General features: G+C 34.5%; 1 pseudogene; it reads right to left on the bottom strand.

The window, feature by feature from the left end:
• LOC119056070 (60S ribosomal protein L12-like) overlaps positions 1-18,905 on the bottom strand; it is a 76,757-nt pseudogene extending 57,852 nt beyond the window's left edge.
• Between the last annotated feature and the right edge of the window lie 882 nt (positions 18,906-19,787).

Raw genomic sequence — 19,787 nt, forward strand, 5'->3', positions numbered from 1 at the left:
CAATAGGCTTGGCCTCTCTTTTTTTTAAATTAGGGTCTTATATTAGTTTCCTGTTGGCTTTTGTGACCTCTCCAAACTTCCAAAACTCAGGAAACACTTGGAACAGAAGAGGGTAGGAGCTACACAACTTTTCTGCTTTTTAAGGTGAAGAAATCTGACCTCTGAATATACATTGTATAATAATATTTTTAAAAATACAAATATAATATGCTAAGCGTGTTTCAAGTTTGAGAATACATATTGTACGGTTTTTAATGTATTCTAAATAATTTTAATGTATTGGTAACATCTAAAACACTAAAACTAAACACTAAAACACTATTATTTTCTTAAGCATAAAATAATGTTATAGTTTTATAGCTTACAGTTACTGAATAAAATAGTAATGATGTTTCCAATTTTTCTCAAATCTTTGAATTGAATTGAAAACTAATCAAGTGATTGCATAAAAATGTTTGAGTTGATTGCAATGGCTCAGTGTGCCCACCCCATATTCATTTCATATATGATTGTTTCATTCTTCCAGGTTTTCTTATACAACAGATAACTGACTCTCTTCTCCTTGTAAAAGAACAAGAAAAGGAATATTGGGTGTCATTCATTAACACAACCATAATGAATGCATTTGCAGCTGATTCAATCGTAGTTGAAGTATCTGGCTTCTTTACTTATTTACTAAAGATATCATGCGTATTTAATCAAATCATAGCCAGCTGTTCACCGTGACTTCATGAAGACTTTTACATTAGTAGGAGTTGCAAGCTTCAGATCCAATAATTTATTTCCTTGTCTAATGCAGCCAGAGATGAAAAAAACTAGTTTCTTATTGACTCAATAATTGTCTTATTAAGTTATTAAAAATAAAACATGTGTTTGACTTCTTTCAATTATATCAATATAAAAGTATGATTAATTTCAATTTTTCAGTCCAAACTCACTGTCTAGTCAGTAGAAATATTTTTTCTATATTTTGGGGAGATAAGTTTTATAGGTGGACATGTGAGGCTATCTAATAGATTTAATGTAAATCATACAAACAATTTATATGATTCACATTTTAATCTTACCTCAAAGATAATATATTGTCAAATTATCAATTTTTGCTAATAGCTTTTGTACATTACTTATGTATTAACTATGCATTAAATTATTAAATTCACTTATGTATCAACCTTGTGCTAAATGCTAGGAATCCAGGTATTAAAAACATGTTATCCATCTCCCAGGAGCAGCAGAAAAAAAATTGCAATAGGATAGACATTATAATTGGGAAAAAAGAGTTAGAAAATATTTCCAAGAGGAAAAATTATGTAATGTGGGTTAAATATAAATAAATAACAAAAAAACAAGTATACCATTTGTTGGTGTTAAAAAGCATAAGAAAAAAATGACACAAGGAAGCCATAATTTATTTTCTATCATGGGATCACTTGGTAAAGATCTAGTTATATAACGTTTAGAGATTGATACACTGATGGAATAGAGGTTTCCAGAGTGAATCCAGAAAAGTCAAACTATATCCAAGAAAATGTAATTTCCTTTGGAAAGCATTCCTGTAACTGAAAAGTTATTGTGACCTAGAAAACCAGTTTGCAGAACTTGAAAGTGGCTGAATAGTCTGAGGATCCCAGGCAAACCGGAAGTTCCTTGTACTTTCCCTAAGAAGTGATAACTGTTAAAGATATTTCTCATCTGAAAGGAGGAACAATGAACAGACATACACTTTAATTAGGTTCAATAATAAGACATCAAAAATGAAAAGGCATTTATATCTCGATAAAAATGATCGGTTAACTTTTGGCATGCTGAAACTGTTGTCTTCATGACCTGTCCAAACTGAGATGCACTTACGCTATTTGGGATGGACGTTGAACCCAGGAAAAACCATCAGGAATTGAATAAAATTATAATTATAAATTATATCAGTTCATAGGAAGTCTCAAAACAAAATATAATATTAAGAAACACAAATGTGGCTCAAATATTTTTCACGAAGAAATTGAAGTACTATCATTGCTAATATTAGTCAACTCTTTTTACAACATCAGAATTTAAACTCAATCACATGTACTGATATGTGTTTTTTTGCGGTTGCTGACACAGGAGATCAGGTTGAAGCAGTGATTTACAGAATTTTATTAAGCTGTTCAAGGCTTTTCTTATAATATATTTATTCATGATGACTTGGTTTCTGCGTGCTCAGTTGGTCTATTATAATCTATCATTCTGGGGCAGCAGTATTTCTACATGCATCTTGATTCTGTGTAGTCTCTCTTTAGAGTTGCCATAAATTATATTTAAATTTACTTACTTAGAAATATTTATGCATGTTCCTATACTGATTAAATGCAAGTCACTGAAGTATTTGCAGTATTTTTACTTGAAATCATATTGTAACAAAAAGAATTGAAATCTTAATAGATGGGGATTTCAGGTCTAGTAAAATTATTTACAATGATGGAGTCCATCCTTTCTTATAAGCTGCCAAGACTTTCCAGTGATTGTGAGTTTATTTTGTGGTTTTAGTGTGTTAATTGTGGCTGGGTTTGGCTCTAAAGTCCATTCCATGAACTAAATGAAGTTCATGAGTTTTTAGTCAATTACTTTTTTTTCCCAAGAAGAGGCTTTAAAAATCACTGAAATAACATTTGTATTATACTTAATAGCATTTAAAAAATATTTGAGATGTTCAACTTGATATATCATCGGGAAAATGAAAATTCAAATAACAGTGAGGTATAATTATACACCTACTGGAATGGTCCAAATTTGAAACACTAACAATACCAAATATTGATGAGCATTTGTAGCAACAGAACTTAACTAAAGAGGGGGAAAAAGGGAGAGAAACATCATTTTTTTTCCACTACTATACCAGCCAGGGCCAGAAACTTTTATTTATTGCTAGTGAGAGTGCAAAATGGTACAGCCACTTTGAAGAGTGGTTTGTCAATGTCTTACAAAACTAAACATACTTTTATCATACAGTACAGCAATCAATATCTTTGGTATTTACCTAAAAGATTTGAAAACTTATGTTCATGCAAAATCTGTTCTTTGATGTTACAGCAGCTTTTTATATCATTGCAAAAAACTTGGACACAACAAAAATGTCCTTCAGTAGGTGAATGGATAAATCAACTGAGGTACATTCTGACATTCAGATATTACTCAGCATGAAATAAAAAATGATCTTTCAAAACCTGCAAAAACTTGGAGGAAACATCAATGCATATTACTAAATGAAAAAAAGCAATATGAGAAGCCTACATACTATATTTTTCCAAATGTATGATATTCTAGAAAAGGCAAAACTAGGGAGACAATAAAAATTTTAGTGATTGCTAGGAGTTTGAGGATTGGGAAAAATGAATAGGAGGAGCACAGAGAATTTTAGAGCAGTGAAAAATCCCATATCATATAACATTATAATCATGGATACATGCCATTATACAGTTGTCCAAGTCCATACAATGTACACAACCAAGAGTGAACCCTAAAATAAACTATGGGCTTTCTGCAATAATAATGTGCCAATGTAGGGTTTATTAATTGTAGTGAATGTGCCATCGTGGTAATGAAAAAGGCCATCCATGTGCACAGATAGGAGATAGATGTGAAATTTCTGAACCTTCCTTTCAATCTTCTGTGAACATAAAACTGCTCTTAAAATTATGTTCATAGATAGACATCTATAAAAAGGGATTTTTTTGAACAATACACAGTTCAAGGGCAGTGAAAAATTTTAGTTCATCGCAAGGCCGTGATCAATGCATAATCTATTATCAATGAGTTAATGATTCAAGAACAATAATTTTACATGCATTGATTTATTATAATTATAATTGAATTGGCTTTTTATAATTATAGATTGATAGGCTTGTGCAGCTCGGTGGATTGAGTGCTGGCAGGCAAACCAAAGGGTCACTTGTTCGATTCCCAGTCTAAGGCACATGCCTGGGTTGCAGGTAAGGTCCCCAGTAGCGGGTACATGACAGGTAACCACACATTGATGTTTTTCTTCCTCCCTTTCTCCCTTCCTTTCCCTCTCTAAAAATAAATAAGTATTTTTTAAAAGAATAATAAAATTTGTTTAAAAATAAATAAAATTAGATGAAACAATTGTTTTCTAAAATACTATTCACTAATGTCTTATAGCCATGAAAAAAATGGCTAGGGGTATGTAAGTACTCAGAAATCCTTACCAAACTCCAGATGTAAAAATATTGTCACTCAAAACTCATTCATTCAAACTGATCTAATATATCACCATCATGTTGACAGTTGCATCATTAAAAGCTAATTTTCTAATAATGATATACTTGAGTAACTAGCATAGGATATCAGAAGGGCAAAATAAAAAGAAAACTATGTTAAAAATTAGTTATAAAGTTGAGATAAGTATTTGTGATGTTGAGATTTTATAGCTAATTTTATGACACTGCCTGAGATGATTTTTAATGGTAATTGTATTGCCCATAGTTTATAATAAAGGGTATTTTGTAAAAATAAATCCCTGAGCAGTGTGTGCATTATGACATGAGTTCAATTGTGTTAGCCATCTGGTGGCCCACCCAAAACAAAACAAGTAACATTGCTTTTGAAAATTCCAAAAGGCAAAATGGTAGGGGGAGTAAATGATACTGACTCTCTTTCAAGGCTGATGTACCAAAAACTCTCCCTCAAGGCTGATGTAGCAAAAAGCAAGGAGTTCTAAGGAAAAGACATGGATAGGGCTCGCAGGGTATGTATAAGGAATAATGATCTTTATGTTTACATCTGACATAATCTTAATGTCTAAAAATCAAAATCTGCTGCAGAGGCTGCACACAACTAGCCAGCCTCTCTGTCTATTCCAGTGCTTGTTCACTGTGCTGGAGGCCCAGGTTTGGTGAAAACACGAGTGCTCTGTCACTGTGCCTCATCTGCCTGTTGTCATTGTAAAGAATCAAGAACTAAGACAAATATTGAGGCTTTGACATTGTACTAGTATGGATATGAAAACAATTTTCCCTAACTTTAATCTATATAGATAGATAGATAGATTATACATACATACATACACATATATAAATTTGTCTTTACCAACACTACTATCTGAAGTCTCACAAAATACCTTATCTATCACCATGGTATGCCACGCAATTTTCTCAGAACAAAAGAAATCATTTTATGTTAAATAAGGAGTAGCAATAGACTCCCATATAGACAATTAACTTTCTATGTACATCAATCTGGAAGTATCTGGTTAGATAGAGGAAGTCTCAGCTGGGGCGTACCTGTAGCAGTTCAAGCATTGTGCTGTTTTCTAGAATAAGCTAGATGCATTGAACTTAAAGCCATGCATTATCCAGGGTCTTCAAAAGCTCAACTGTTGGCAAAATGTAAGGGGAAGTTAGAAAAACTTAGTGGAGGAGAGATGATGAATATCCACTGTGTCCTTGGGACCAATGGAGGCAGCAGGGACTGTGCTTTTGTTTTCTTATTACCTTAAATTTCCAAGGGAACTGTGACTTACAGCCACCTTGAAAGAGACACTATGATTTATTGGATGTACATCTGGGATGTATATCTATCCTCTCAGAAAAAAAAAGTGAGTATATTTTGTACTTCCAAAAAATAATGGCCTATGTGAACTACGGATTCAGGTTACAGGGCGGTCTAGCACTGGGATCTGAGTGCTGAAAGTAAAATAGTGAACTGTGTGTTGTCAAGAACTTTTATGTGCCTCTTCTGATTGCCACAGTCCTCCCACTAACAACTTCACTTCTGCTCTTCCTCTGCCCTCAGAGCTGATGGACTCTGCTCATCTATTGGTGCCAAATTCAGTTTCTTAGCTGCAGCCAGAATGGCTAGCCAACACTGGGAGGTCTTTGTTTTCTGAAGAAAACACTAAAGGAGATGGGGAGTTACATCCAAAGTGGTGATCAGTGTGGTCGAATAATACGGCTCCGCATTTCAGGAGAGTTACCATTCCATTGGATGAATTTTCAGCATGGCAGATAAGAAAAAGGATAAAAGTGGGTTTAAAACTCTCCTCTCTTTTCTCCCACCTGTGGATTGATTTGAGGGATGGTTTATGAATACAAATTGTTTGAAAACATAGCATTTGTTTGTGTGAACAGCTTGGAAGATGTGTTTCTTCCTGACTCTGAGCTAAGGTAGGCTATCCCAGACTTGCATTGATGTTCTTCTTTCTTTACCCTCCTTTTTTGTCCTCAGTAAGTGTCCTGGGATTGTATTCACCAAACAAGAATCAATGCTTAATCCTTATTTCAGAAAATGTTGTCAAAAATCCCGAATTTGAAAGCCAGTAGTTTTGTAAAATAGTAATTATTTTTCTTACATAAAAATTTGTAAATTTGGCCCTGGCTGGCATAGCTCAGTGGATTGGGTGTGGGCTGTGAACCAAAGTGTCACTGGTTCGATTCCCAGTTAGGGTACATGCCTGGGTTGCAGGCCAAGTCCCCACTTGGAAGCACACAAGATACAACCACACATTGATGTTTCTTTCTCTCTCTTCCTCTCTCTCTAAATATAAATAAAAATAAAATCTTTAAAAAATTATAAATTTGTACTTCAACAAATGGCTACTTCTTCAGAGCCTCATCACAATAGGATTTCAAACTTACAGGTTTTATTTTGCTTACTTGTATAGTGTAAAAGAAAAATAGCTCATTGTAATTTTGATTTCAAATTTCAACTTTAGACAAAAACTGGAAACACTTTCATGTATTTAAAAGAAAATTCTATATATTCTTCTGTGAGCTATTGTGCATATATTGAGCATACATTCTTTTGTATTCTTGGTCTTTTATTAATTTTAAATTTAGTTGAAAAATTTAAAAGTTACCACACTGGTGAAATTTGACCTGTCTTTTGTATGATAACATCATACTATAAAAAATTCATTATGTTAAGCATATTTTGTTGAGGAAACAAGCAGAATATAAACTACTATAACCCTTTAGTTATTTTATTTTCTATTTGTATACATTGTTCTTCAGAATGGAACACCAGTGGAATATTTAAAATATATCACTATTCTAAGACTCTTTTCTACCTTTTATGATTTTGTGATTTTATTTTTTAATTTTCTTTAGCATTGTGCATCTCAATATACTGATTATATATTACAGTTAGACTGAAATAAATTTTATTTATATTTGCAAAAATAAATTTTTCATTTGCAGCTATCATATTGTTGGACATAGAAACATAGATTTCACTAGTTCTCCAATGAGGATCAGTGAAATTGTACTTGTGAAAATTTTGCTGTTACAGAGAACAGTCACATTCTAGTATAACGCCTTGGCTTTTAAGACACAAGTTCTAAATTTAAGACCCTATAATAGTTGTCCTAAGTGTCATTTAAGAAGGCAAACTAATTTTTAATAAAAGTTTTTCTACAATTTCTTAATCAATTTGACATTTCATCAAAGATGTCATCGGTATTGTCTGGTTTTATAAGCCTCTGGTCTGCAAAGTCAGTTATCTTTTCTGAAATGTATTTTATAGACTTTAATGGTTTGCTACTTGGCATTTGTTTTGTTTTGATCCTGAAATTGGAAACTAAGTACTAGAAGTGATTTACTTCATTCAACTAATGTTTCCCTTCCTTAACATAGATATTTACATTTGAGTAATGTTTGTGTGCAATAATTTTTGAAATATTTGATTCTTCTGTAAAATATTTAGTAAATTAACATTCATTAAATTAATGTTCTGTACAAGTCTGTTTTAGCCCCAGCTGGCATGGCTCAGTAGGTTGAGTGCTCACCTACAAACCAAAAAGTCACTGGTTCCACTCCAGTCAAGGGCACATGCCTGGATGTGGGGTCAAGTCCCCAGTCAAGTGCATGAAAGAGGCAACCGATCAATGTACCTCTCTCACATGATGTTTCTCTCCCTCAATTTCTCCCTCCCTTTCTGTCTCTCTAACAATAAATAAATAAAATAAAAATTTAAAAGTCTGCTTCTGGATTAAAAACTTGTTCAATTTGTTTTTGACATGGTTTACTTATGTGATTTTCACTTTTTTGATAATGATACAGCAACATATTTTTTACATTAACATTTTCTTTTTTCAACATTTACAATGTAGCCAAATTATTCCTACTGAAAATATATTAAAAGTATTTTACTAACACCTATTTAAAATGTTTTGCAGTGGATTTTATTATCTCAGTGGCAAAGATTTTAGTATAAAATAGAATACTTTAAAATACACAAAATATATTCATTTACAATTTAAAAAGATTTGTTCATGTAAGTTTGAAACCTCATTTTTAGCAAAAACTTGTTTTATTTTTCAGTACATAATAAAGAAAACACAAAGTAACAACAAAACTTTGTGACTTGAAGAAACATTTTGATACCCAAACCCATAGGTGAGAAATAGTAATGAGACTTTTGAAGTGCAGTGTGATAAATTATTAGATTGAAATACTATTAACTTCTAGTTTACACATAGGAATTAAATGCCATGAAACTTTCTGGTGTCCCTATGCTGAAGTAGTTTTACTTTTTAATTAACATAAGAATCTTCCTTTAAAACATTATCTTCCCAGGAGTGTGCTCTTCCAATTTCTAATAAAAAATAAGCATTGGGTCTTCAAAGCCCGGTGCTAGGTTTAATTGAAACTCTTTTTTTATTGTTGTTTTTCTTTCCACACACTCTTGGACAAAACACTGTATTTCCTGTGTATAATGTGCACTTTCTTGCCCAAATTTTTGAGGAAAAATTAAGGATGCACATTATACATGGGTATAATGATTACATACCGTGGGTATAATAATCTCATGTATGGTGTGCATAAAAGTGAATATTTGCATTATACATAGCAAAAAAAACCCCAGGAATTTTATCTCTACTATAGAGTATTTTTATTTTATTTTCACACCCTTTTTATTTTATTATTACACCCTTACATTGCCTGAATATTACATTTATTTTATAAAGTCTGCCTAATTTTTTTCTAATTTTGTTCAAATTAGAGAGGGAGAAGGGGTAAAAAGGAGGGCTAAAAATTATGGAGTTAAATCCACCAGTAGATTAATTACATAATCTTGCATTAATGCCTAAGAAAAAGAAAATAAGTTAAAGTGATTTATTAGGAACGCTTATCAAAATATACGTTACCCATTGATTCAGTTAGCCAGTGCGGTGGTTTTGTCAATTGGTGAGCATTGTCGTTCTGAATTAAACTCAATGACAAAGAAAGGAAACATACTTGTGCAGAGGAAGATGTGATCTGGTTCCTTCTGGGTTTTCTTTGGGACATACCATGTTTAAACTGTCTAGGTAGTCCGTCCACTGTGAACCTCACCTGTCACCAACATTATCAAGTGAATTATTATGTCCACCATAGTTATCATTAGTTCAAAATAGTGCCTTATAATTCTATGGACTGATCAGATTCTTCTGTTTTAATACAAAGCTACCATGGGCTGAAATTCCCTATAAATAAAGCTAAGAGGAAGATTAAAATCACAATAGTTCCCATGATTTATATGATTCTCTTTAAGCAATCTAGTAGCTGCTTTATTTAATATCTTATACCCAGTTCCCTCTACAGCAATTTTACATTACTGTGGTTCATTGTGACAACTAATGAAACCAATATTGATCCATCATTATCATTAGCTAGGGCCCTTACTTCATTTGTATGTCATTAGTTTTTATTAAGTTATTTTTTTTCTGTTCTGAAATGTCATCCAATCAGTATACATATTACATCTTATTGTCATGTCTCTGTAGAATCCTCTACCCTTCGAGTTCTCAGTAGAAACTACCTTTTGAGTAGTAATATTAGCTGTGTAATAACACAAGAAAGTAATTATTCCCCTGAGTAATATTACTCAGGAAGTAATATCCCCAAAAGTCCTACAATTTCCTCATCTATATTATATCAAAGAATTTCTGGCATTGCCAGTTAATATAGCATGTGTAGCTAGAGGCAAGGTCTTAGTCAATTAGCCTAAAATTTAATTAAAACTATTTATAGCAGCTAGACCTACTGTAACAGAGTGCAGCCAAGAGGGGGCCCCCCAAAAAAGGGATTTGGAATGGGGTCCAGAACTTAAGGTGTCCAGGAAATATCAGAAAGACATATAAGATGCCCTCACCCCTCCCGATAATAGATCACAGGAGGAGAGCCACACGGTTTTGGCAGAATGAGGACCTCCTCTTGGCCATGTGAGAAGGAGAACCATGCACTTTCAGCCAGAATGTGGCCTCCCACAGCCGTGTGAGAGAGAATCACCATGTGGCTTTAGCAGAGAATCACCACTCTTGTCGGAGTTGTGACCCTACCCTCTCTGCAGCTCTGGTGGAAAGGAGAACCACTCGGTTTTGGCCAGATTGCAGACCCCTGCAGCTTTGGTAGAAGAGGCCCACCTGCTTTGGGAGTGCTCCCTTTGGCCCTGTGGCCTGGGAAGCAGGAGAGACTTTGCCTGGAAGAAGAGTGAAAGAACTCTTTGCCAGTGGACTGTGAGAAGGTGCCACATGGCTTTGGATTAATTAGAGATCCTGCCTGGACGGTGACATAGCTGAGGGTGCCAGCAACCTGAAACACAGACGTGTGCTTCTTTTCTTGAGATACGGTACCCCAAATTAGGGCAGGGGGAGAAGGATGTGCTGTAGGTGTCTGTGGTTATCCTAAAGGACTTTGATATATTAATGGGGACATTGGGTCAGTACTTTAAGTCTGTATGGCTTTAAATAAACCTTTCCTTTCCTTTTCACAAATCTCTGGCATTGAGAGACATCTTTCCTCTGTCAGTGGACAGAGGAGCCCAGTAGGTATTAGTATACCATCCTTGGGAGGGGCCCCTGCTTTCTGTAACAGTTTTTGGCATCCCTGGGTGGGCCAGATATGCCCCCCCTCAGACCTCTGTTCTGTAACACCATACCTAGATGCTTGCACATTCAAGTTTTTTCATGTACAATCATGTCCTTTCCTTTTTCATGGAACAGAATCTCACACCACACATTTCCAGATCACCACTCCAAGAACTATTCAACCAAATTATATATCTTCTGGTGAGAAAGATTTGAGCTTTTCAATTTTTTTTATTAATTTATGAAATGAAGCAAACATTATTCTCCATAGCTTTTAAAACTTATTGTCTTTTATGTGAAAGTGGAAAATATTCTTGCAAAAAACTAGCTTTTATCATACTTCGTGGAAGAGCATTTCAGTTTCCAACTACTTACATAAATAGTTCTTTTGCCAGAGCTCATTATGGGTTACTGGAGTCCTATACCTAAGTATGAATCAGTATTTCATTATTATCAGATTCAACTAACCCAGTTTGACAATGATGTATTTCTCCAGATGAGAGCAAATAATTGGCCATGACTAGTCATGTGACTATGCCTTAGCTGACAGTGTATAGTGTTTTTTAGTCTTCTCTTATTGTGTAATCTATGTCCCTGGAACCTAATGACATGTCCTTACACACTTCTCTGTTGGAGTCTGTAAGGTTGCTATGTTCAGATGGGTGGTCCATGATGGCTTCACTCATGTATCTAATGGCTTACTGGGAAAGGCTGGGACTCAGCAAGATTCTGAGTAATTGTTACATAATAATTGCTCAGGTTTTGCAAGAGTGCAAAAATGAAAACTATTATGGTTTCATGACATATCACGAATCTGGCAAAGTGTTGCCTCAGTCACATTGGTAATGTAAATAACACATTCACAGGTTCATTACCATGAGAAGAGGCAGCAAAATGGTGGCCACTTGCAAGTCAAAAGAAAAAAAAAGAAGTTTCAGAAGAAGCCATCAGTGCCAGAATCTTGATTTTTAGTTTTGCCCTAGCAAACAGGGAAGAAATACACCTATGGTGTTTAAGCCACCCAGTCTGTGAAGCCATGGCCCCCCTAGTGAACTAACACACTGCATATTGTACTTAACACTTTCTGATAAAATACACAGACTGTTTATTTTTCCTGTCTTGAATAGAAAAAAATTGTGATTGAACAAATATTTAAAAATAAACTTAGGTCCTTAAATTTGCTTTTCTGAACTGCTTTTATTTGGAGGCAAAGATGATTCTGTCCTCCTTAAAGATAGAAATTAACAGTTCATCACACACAATGGCAAAACAGCTAAATTACCATTAAAGTAGTCTATGGGAATGAGACTTTCTCCGAGTGAATGGTCTCTCTGTGCTTGACTACTTGAGTTTGAATAAGAAGTTCCAATGGAATGCAAACAAAAAGTCAATTGCTATGATGGCTATTTGTTACTTGATACATATGGAGTAGCAAATGATATGAGTTTTTTGACTTGTGCTATAAATACATATATGAAAGCATATCACATCAACTTTAATCATTATTTTATATTCCAAAAATGATCACTGTTCCAATTCTGGGAAATGTAAATGGTCTACAAAGCCTGATTTGATTTCACCCTGTATTCAAAGCTACAATTAAAATATCTTGAAATCATGTAAATAGAATTAATAGGTAAACCCTTGCATGTAAGACATATTTTAACTATTTCCCAGATAATCAAAATTATTTGACATAAATATACATATTCATAATTTTAAAAATAATGATAAAATAAACAAGTTGTGCTAAAAGGAATCCCAAGTTTAGTATTGCTGAGCAAACATACAATGAATTACCTAACACTTAGTTAACTTTTAAAAGGTAATTTTAAAGGTTGGCATGCCTCAGTAGATTGAGTGCAGGCCTGTGAACCAAAGGGTCACAAGTTTGATTCTCAGTCCAGGCATATACCTGGGTTGTGGGTCAAGTCCCCCAGTGCATGAGAAGCAGCCACACATTGATGTTTTGCTCCCTCTCTTCCTTCCTCCTTTCCCTTCTATCTAAAAATAAATAAATAAAATCTTGACAAAAACGAAAGTTAATCTTTAAAAATAAAGTGGATTTGATTACTTCTCTGTGTCAATTCTGGTGGTTTTCACCTGTCCTATTATGATACAGCATAGTCCAATCTTTAAAACCACGGCATTGAAAACAAATTTCATTAACACGTGTAGTTGTGTAACAAAACAAATGGAAACTTTTAAAGACCCAAAGGAGAGTCAGTCAATGAGGATGTCTCTCACTCAAGTGCTGTGTGTGCATGTATAATTAATTCATTAGAAATTTGTATATGCCATGTGAACATCAATTGTTTAATGGTGAGTTAGCTCATTTTGTGTCCTTGCATTTAGATCAGTTTAATGCAATGAAATTTAACAAACTTTCCCCCACTCTCTACTGAGAACTAGGCTATTAAAAGCAAAGAAATGAAAAAGGAAATAAGGCAATATTGTTCTCAGAATTCACTCCTCACAAACGTTGCCAGACTGTCCAACCCACACACAAAAAGGCAAAAAAAATTTTTTTGTTATTTATAGTTGATTTCATTTCTCAGCAAATATTATGGATTAAATTGTGTCCCTTCAAAATTGAAATGTTGAAGTTCAAACATCCAGTAACTATGTTGTGACCATCTTTAGAGATAAGGCCTTTAAAATGGTGATTAAGTTAAAATGAGGCTGCTTACTGGACCTAATCCAATAAAAAGGGTGTCCTGATAAAAGCAGGAAATTTGGTACGCAAGAGATACCAGGGATCACACACACAGAGAATTGGGTATGTGAGGACTGAGCAAGAAGGCAGCATCTTAAGCCAAAGAGAATGGCTTCAGGATAAAACAACCTGCTGACACCATGATTTTGGACTTCTGACCTCCAGAGGAATGAGAACATACATCTCTGTTTTTTATGGCCTCTAGTTTGTGATATATTGTGGTAAGCCTAACAAAGTAATATACTACATTATAAAACATTAAAAAATGTGTACAATTATTTAACATATATTTAAGGACCCATTTCCCCTGCGTTCTTTACAATATTAAAACAATGAAAAAGACATTATCTCTTGAATAATGTTTTTTAACATTTAATCAGGGTAAAAAAATGAATACTAATAAATAATGGCAGTTTTGATGAATGTGAACATTTTTGTATCACCTAGTATTAAAAAAGAGGAAACTTAGATAACGTTTTTCTTGAGAGTATTCTCTTATGGAGTTACTCTAAATCTGTTCAATAACAGAAAAATTCTAGTTGGACTAGCTAAGGAAGGTGGTAGCAGAGGAGGAAAGTGTTCCTTATGGAGAGAATCTAAAATAGGAGAAACCACTGAATCGTTATTTCATGGAACCCTTGTTAGGCAGGTTGATGAGACAGACTGAAGAGAAAATAGCGGGAGACAAACTGAAAGACAAGCTGAGGGGTCAAAATGAGAAGGGCTGTGTAGGTCATGTTTATTCATAGAATATTCAAATCCAGAAAAAAATGTTTCAAAAAGAGCAGTCATTTTTTTTCTATTTTGTTTGTTGGTAGTTTTGTTGAGGTGCCATTTACCATTTCCATACCAAAAACAAAAACAAAAAAACTCCTTTAAGGTATTCATTTTGATGAGCTTGGTTATTGTATATAATCCTAAAACTACCACCACGACTGAGATATTGATGGCAAGAATGGAGATTAAGAAAAAATACTCCGCTGATAAAAATGCAAGATGGCAGCACAACTCTGATTATTTTGAGAAATTTTAGTCTTCTTACCAGATTATCCAGAAATTGTGCTCCTAGTATATATACCAATTGATTTGAAGATGTATTTTATGCAAACATATGTTTACATAAAACCTGTATACAAATGATTATATTAGCTTTATTTATAACTACCCCCAAATGGAAGCTGCAACAATGCCCTTCACTAGGTGAGCGAGCAAATTAACTGTGGTAAAATTGTAAACAAAATATTATTCATCACTAAAAATAAATGAGTTATCAAGCCATACAAATAAACCTGGCAAACACAAAGTTATTAAGGCTGACACGAAAGCTAAGCCAGTTTGTAACGTGCGCCCTTAGTGTGATACAATGACAGGGGAACTTTACCTCTATGGTTTTCCTCTCCAAATCCCACAACCTCAGTCTAATAATGGGAAGACATCAGACAAATCCCAGCTAAAAAACATCCTACAAGATACTGGACCAGTTTTCTTGAAAACTGTGAAGCTCTGGGCTTTGTCACTGTCCTAACCCAGAGGTTCCTAAGGAACCAGGACTGCTAAATGCAGTATGGTGTCCTAGATAGCATCTTGGAATTGAAAAAGCGTAAGTAAAAACTAAATAAACATGAATAAAGAATGAATTTAGTTAAAAATATTGTACTGATATCAGTTAAATAATGGTGACAATGTACTATGCTAATATAAGATATTAATAATAGCAGAAACTTGATGCGACTGGATGTGGGGGTTAAGGGAACTCTGTACTATCTTCAAATGGTTTTTCTGAAAATCTAAATCCATTTTACAATAAAAAGTTTAATAAGAAAGGCAGCACACTGTGTAATACACATCCTAAGAAGTAGGCAGTACTGCTAACAAATACTGATAAACTCTTTCGGTTTGTGATTTATAAACCCATTGCATTTCATTAGGATTTCTTCCTGGAAATAAATAGACAAAATGTAAGCTATGCTGAGGCTGTTCCTGTGTCTTTCAGCATCACTACCAGGGACACACAGCCTGGTTTCGCAAACAACACCTTGGGTGGAAATAGAAAGAAATTGTGGTCAATTGAAAAGAAGCACACAGAGGGATAATGAAAACAGAAGAGCCAATTATCACTCCTTATAGGAATTTGCTTCATAAAGCAAGATCATGATTTTCGTAGCTGTTTCTCTTACATGTGGTGCTGAGTTATGTTCAAAGTGGGGAAAAACCCAAGAGTTCTTTTGCACTGAAAAGGAAAATTGAACAGAAGCCATGGTATACAATTTCCCCCAAAACCATTTGATTGGTTTAAAAATCAGACATCAAGCAGGATTTTTTGGTGGTGCTCCTGATTAACAGCAATTAAATTGATTTTTTTCTATAGCATTTTTCTGCTTACGTTTACATTGTTTCTTTTAAAACTTTAAAAGAAATACAAATTTAGAACTAGACTGTGTGGTTTATGACTAACAGTGAGTGGCTGGAAACACTATGTGGCCACGAACAAGATGCCATCTCTTTTCATAACTGCATGTGTGGAAAGGCAAACACATCGTCACCCTCTGCTCCTGTGTCAAATGAGGTTTTGTCCTCTATATAAATTGATATTGTAGGAATCAGGTAATGTTAAAGGGTAAATATTAGTGTGATACTTCTTCTAGAGACCAGTGATAATTGGTTTATAGACTTCAGAAGAGACAACTGTGGATGGACTCCTTTCCAGATTGAAACACATCAGTTCACAGGATGCACGCAAGCAATTTACTTGAATTTCACCTTCATCACCAGTACTCAGCATTTTTGATAACTGAGCCCTCATTGGCCCCAGTGGAGTCAGTGTTCTTCAAGTCTTGGAAACTGAATTTGGTATGGTCCAAGAAGTGGAGAGGATATTCATGGAGGTCCACCTCAGGTAAGATAAGAATTTGCTAACAGAGAGGAATCCAAGAGAGAGCTATTTTCAAGGAATATGGCCATTATTGAGCAGTGCACTTTGGAAAAGAAAAAAAAATTCTTTCATCAGAATTTTAATGTTGTTTAATACAGTCATCCTGCCTTTTTCCTTATTGTTCTCCCCTGCCCCATTCCCCCCTCCTCAGTCCCACAGTCAATATTCCCCATTGTCCATGACCATGAACACTCTCTTCATGTTCCTTGACTTCCTCCTTTCCTCCCCCACAACCCCACCATTTTTCTATTACTCCCTCTCCTCTGGTCACTGTCAGTTTGCTCTTTATGTCCATGTCTCTGGCTCTATTTTGTTTACTTGTTTGTTTTGTTGATTAGGTTCCATTTAGAGGTAAGATCATATGGTATTTGTCTTTTACCACCTGGCTTATTTCACTTAGCATAAAACCCTTCAGTTCCGTATGTACTGTTGTGAAAGGTAGGAGTTCCTTCTTTCTGCTTCATAGTAATCCATTGGGTAAATGTACCACAGTTTTTTGATCCACTCTTTTACTAAGGGGCGCTTAGGCTGTTTCCAGCACTTTGCTAGTGTGAATAATACAGTTATTAATGTAGGAGTGCATAGGTTCTTTGGAACTGGTAATTCAGAATTCTTAGAGTATAAGCCCAGCAGTGGGATCACTGGATTGAAAGGCAGTTCCAACTTTAGTCTTTTTAGGAAATTCCATACTGTTTTCCACAGTGGCCTCACCATTCTGCATTCCTGCCAATAGTGCACTAGGGTTCCCTTTTCTCCACAACCTTGCCAGCACTTGTTGTCTGTTGATTTGTTTATGATGGCCATTCTGACCAGTGTGAAGTGGTGTCTCATTGTAGTTTTAGTTTGCATCTCTCTGATAACTAGTGATGTTGAGCATTTTATCATGTGTCTCTGGGCCCTCTGTGTGTCCTCCTGGGAGAAGTGTCTGTTCAGGTCCTTTGCTCCTTTTTTAATTGGGTTGTCTTCCTGGAGTGGAGTCATATGAGTTCTTTAACTATTTCGAAGACCATACCTTTGTCCAATGTATCACTGGCAAATTTGATTTCCCATATGGCTGGTTCCCTTTTTATTTTGTTGATGATTTTTTTAGTTGTGCAGAAGCTTTTTAGTTTGATGTAGTCCCATTTGCTTATTCTTTCCTTTCTGTCCCTTGCTCTAGGTCGTAAATTGGTAAAGAGGAAGAAAATTTCTGATCAGATTAAAAGACAGGCACACCCAATAAATTCAATTTTAAAACTAAAGTAAAGCAGTAATTAGGTGAGCTGATGGCTTATGTATGTGTGTGGGGGCATTCTGACATGACTAAAATATGACAAGCCATCATTGGTAAGTGTGGGCAAATATTCAACCTTATTTATGGTGAACAAATATTAAACTCTTAAATTAGGGCATTGGAATTTGCACCTGGGAGACTCAAATATTATATTATGCTGTTTCTTTGAATGTGGCATTGCTTTCCATCATACATTCATTCTTAAAACTATGTCAACATAAAGCAGAGTGTTGTTTGCTTTTGTGGTGAGTTTGACTGTGAATCTGAACCTAACCCATAGTAGCATGTTGCAGGGTGAACAGTGGAGCACCGTAGATGGAAATAAAGCTATCCATGGTAATGGATCCAGTAATGCCATAACAAATATCATCACTTAGATGATAAGTTTTATTAAAGTCTTCCATTTTTTATTTAAGTTAATGTGTGCAAAACTATTAATGTTTGCTAAAACATGTATAGACCATAAACACATACAAAAATTTTTAAATTAAAGTTTTCTGTGAAATCAGCATTCAAATAAAGAAGTGTAATATTGCCATTATTTTGGAATATGATGCCAATCCTCATCTTCCTCCAAGATAACCCTTTGTCTTATTGTTAATAAACTTCATTTGTTCTGTCATTGCTCAAGCTTTATGAAACTGAATTGATATGATTTATTACCCTTGTGACTGTCTTTTTTTTACAGTTATTTCCACCATATTCAGCCATGTTGTTGTATGGGGTGATGATGTGTTTATGCTCATGGACAAATAATATTTCATTACAGGAATGCACCATAATTTAACTACGCATTTGAAGAGGCACTTTTTTAACTTCTCATATCTTCTGAGGAAAGATGATAATCAACCTTTTCAAAAACTTCAGATGTAAATATTTGACAGTAAATAAGTTTTATTCTTTGTCTTTATCAGAAAGATTGTTTTATTTGATGCTATCCCCCTTTTTAGAGCATTATTTATATAGAGGCCCATGTCTTTTCATAAAGGCCTAAGCTTTATGTTTCAGTTGCACTTGACACCCTTGACCTTATAGGTACCATCCATTCTGATAGTTGGTTTCCACAGTGAAGCCAATAGCTGCACTTTACTTACCCCATACGTTTCTTTCTCTTATATTTGTTGTCATGTTGCTTCGCCATTAGGGAATTCCTCTTGTTTTCTGTGAACTTGCTTAACATTTAAAATGAAAGGTAATCACACTTTATATAACATGTACTTATTTTGCAGCATGAGGACTTTTCAGACTGTCTAGCCAACCAAACCCTCAGAGGCAGCTATCCCTTGCATCATTTTAGGGTCCAGCATTTTGCTTCACAGAAAAATTGCATGGAGGAATCCATGGTGCATTTTATTTCAGACATGAGATGGTGTACATGGTTTGTTTTTTTAAATATATACTCCAGTTAATTGTTTACATTTGATTACTTGCTTAGTTTTTTATGACAGCACAAATACATTCATATTAATTATTCTATCAATAACCTCACATTGATTAAAGATCTAGGATTCTATCTACTCTCATAGTCACTGCCATATTTTCCATGTAGATATCAATATGCTTTTTCTTGTTTTATAATGATAGGTGAATTCTGAGTCCTTGCTGCATAAAACACATAATATGCAAGTAGGTTATCTTATTCCCATTTCAAACTGAAGACCTTGAAACACAAAAACAGTTCCGTAAAACAAAAATGACTAGTGTTCCTTAAGTGACACATCATCGTATTGCTCATCTATAAAAATATAAGCTTTAATATAAGTACATGTTCAGTTATTCTTAATGGAAGAGTTAAATCTAGAGATTTCATCTCTAGAAATGCAAATGTAGATTAAAATTAACCCAAATTGTATACATTAAATAAAAATTCACTACTTTCAAATCTTGTTCTATTTTTCAATGTCCCTGAATGTTGCATTTTGATGAGAACACTTTATTGGATCATTAACTCCTTTTCATAGAGACATTTCATAGACCAAGCAATAGTAGATGAATGCATCACAGCCCCTGGGTTCATAATCTT

This window comes from Artibeus jamaicensis, unplaced genomic scaffold (assembly GCF_021234435.1).
Source record: "Artibeus jamaicensis isolate MK-2021 breed Jamaican fruit bat unplaced genomic scaffold, CSHL_Jam_final scaffold_369, whole genome shotgun sequence".
NCBI classification, from domain to species: Eukaryota; Metazoa; Chordata; class Mammalia; order Chiroptera; family Phyllostomidae; genus Artibeus; species Artibeus jamaicensis.